At 38.9% G+C, this 2,303-nt stretch overlaps 1 pseudogene; it reads right to left on the bottom strand.

The window, feature by feature from the left end:
* Window positions 1–270: 270 nt before the first annotated feature.
* Window positions 271–1,229, bottom strand: LOC100467964 (annotated as a pseudogene).
* Window positions 1,230–2,303: the final 1,074 nt, after the last annotated feature.

Genomic DNA, 2,303 nt, shown 5'->3' with positions numbered 1-2,303 from the left:
AAATCATATTTGGTTATTAATTTTAAGGCTTCGTTAGAAAACACAACATAGTAACAAATGCAATATTTTACTAGAATCTATGATATTTGTTATCTATCTTTAGAGCTCTTTCATTATTTTAAGGGGAGAGTCATCAGTATTTTACTTCCTCTGAAATACAAAGGTAGTAAGACTAACAGTCAGCCACCATTATTTGGGAGTGGAGGTGATGGCAGTTGGCAGCAGGCGTTCTGGGAGTGAGGAATCCTAATTGTAAGGAACCACCTTCTCCTAAGCCATGCTCCACCCCTTCTTTTCTCTCCCCAGTTGCTTCTTTAGTGCTCCCTTGACATCTCTATTTCTCAAGGTGTAGATGAGAGGGTTGAGCATTGGAGTTACAAGTCCATAGAAAAGTGCAAGAAGCTTGCCCTTCAATTTGGCTGAATTGCTCTTGGGTGCCATATATGCATAACCACTAATGGCTGAGCCATAGAACATAAGGACCACCAGCAGATGAGACCCACATGTGTTGAAGGCCTTCTTGCGACCCTCAGAAGACTGGATCCTAACTACTGCTCTGGCAATGTTGATGTAAGAGAACAGAATTAATCCAACTGGGATAACTTTTATGATTACCACAGCTGCATACATCTCGACTTCGTTGATCCATGTATCAGCGCATGATAATTGAAGCATGGCAGGTACTTCACAGAAGAAATTCTCTACCCGATATTGACCCCAGCGAGGTAATGAGAAAGTCAACACTGTTTGCACCAAGGAATTACTGAAAACTGTTACCCAAGCCACTGCTGCCATTTGTCGGCAAAGCCGAGAATGCATGATAACTGTGTAATGAAGAGGTTGGCAGATAGCTACATAACGATCGAAGGCCATTATTGAGAGAAGGACACATTCAGTGGATCCCAAGCCAAGGAGGATGAAAAGCTGAGCTATGCATCCTGTGTAGCTGATGTTTCTCAGGTGGCTCTGGATGTTGACCAGCATCTGTGGGACAGTGGAGGTAGTTTAGCAAAGGTCCAAAAAGGAGAGATTAGCCGGAAAGAAGTACATGGGGGTGTGGAGTCTGGGCTCAAGGCGGGACAAGAAAATGATGGCTGAATTTCCAAGGAGGGTCATTATGTAGAAGGTGGAGACGGCCACAAAAAAACCATTTCCAGTGTGGGCCAGTCAGAGAAGCCCAGCAGAACAAAGCCATTAGGGTGAGGAAAGGTGTTGTTGAAACTTGCCATTTCTGAGACACGACTTGCTGGAAATGACACAATCAGAATCCTAGGAGCTTGATTTTCCTGTAGAACTTGATGCTAGCTTGTAAGCCTACGAGCAACAGAGGAGCTGGGCATGGGATGCTGAAACGGAGAAAATCATTAACACACTTCATTTTATTACCTCAGCCAGAACAATGAGAATTAACCATTATGGATTTGTATCTTAACAACCATATTTTAATTCATGACTTCTACTTAGCAACCTCCTAGTTTGCCAAGTAGAGATATCACAAGGGCAAAGATAGTAAAGAGGTATTACAAAATATCTACTAAGAAAGAAGGTCCCGGATCTATTAGGATTGAGAGAAACTGTGACTTCATTTGAATTTCAGTAAATCTAATTTATTCAATGTTTTCTAACTTCATTCCCTCCAATTCAATTCATTTTTCTTGTTGATTTTTAATGCATTTCTATTATAGCATGTGAAAATTACTGTCTTTGAAAGGGACTATTGGTTAGAGAAGCTAAATTCTTTCTGCTTCTGATAATTAAGTCAATATGGCTAAATCTCCAAGGACCATAAGGAATGCACTCATGGAATGAATTTATCATGATATTTAGCCAAGGGATAATTAGTAGGAGTTAACATAGCTAGGACTAATAGCACAAGCATTTTCATTTACTTTGCTTATGTCAAAAACACATTTATATTTATATCAAATACCATGAACTTAAAATAGTGTGGTTTTCATAGATGAGCGTGCTATTCCCTCCATGTAGCCACACCTCCAAGTACAAAGATTCTCAAAACAGGCTGTCCTATAATAAAACTTCAGTATAATATAATGTCCTATTTTCTGGAAAATATGTCTACACAGTGGATTTTATTTAGCAAAATGGAAAGAGCTGTGAAGAATATCACATAAATTCTCTGGTGTGAGTCCAGGACATGATAATTACTAAATATATGATCTTGTATATACACACACACATGCTCTTTGTGACTTTAACTTTCCTTATGCATCAAGCAAATGTGTAATTCAAGAATGTTTATTCAAACTTTGAACTATATACAATACATCACATAAATAAATGTA

The sequence above is a fragment of the Ailuropoda melanoleuca genome, chromosome 18 (genome assembly GCF_002007445.2).
Source record: "Ailuropoda melanoleuca isolate Jingjing chromosome 18, ASM200744v2, whole genome shotgun sequence".
In the NCBI taxonomy this organism is placed as follows: Eukaryota; Metazoa; Chordata; class Mammalia; order Carnivora; family Ursidae; genus Ailuropoda; species Ailuropoda melanoleuca.
The sequence above is the reverse complement of the archived record's forward strand: the minus strand, read 5'-3'. Positions and strand labels throughout refer to the sequence as shown.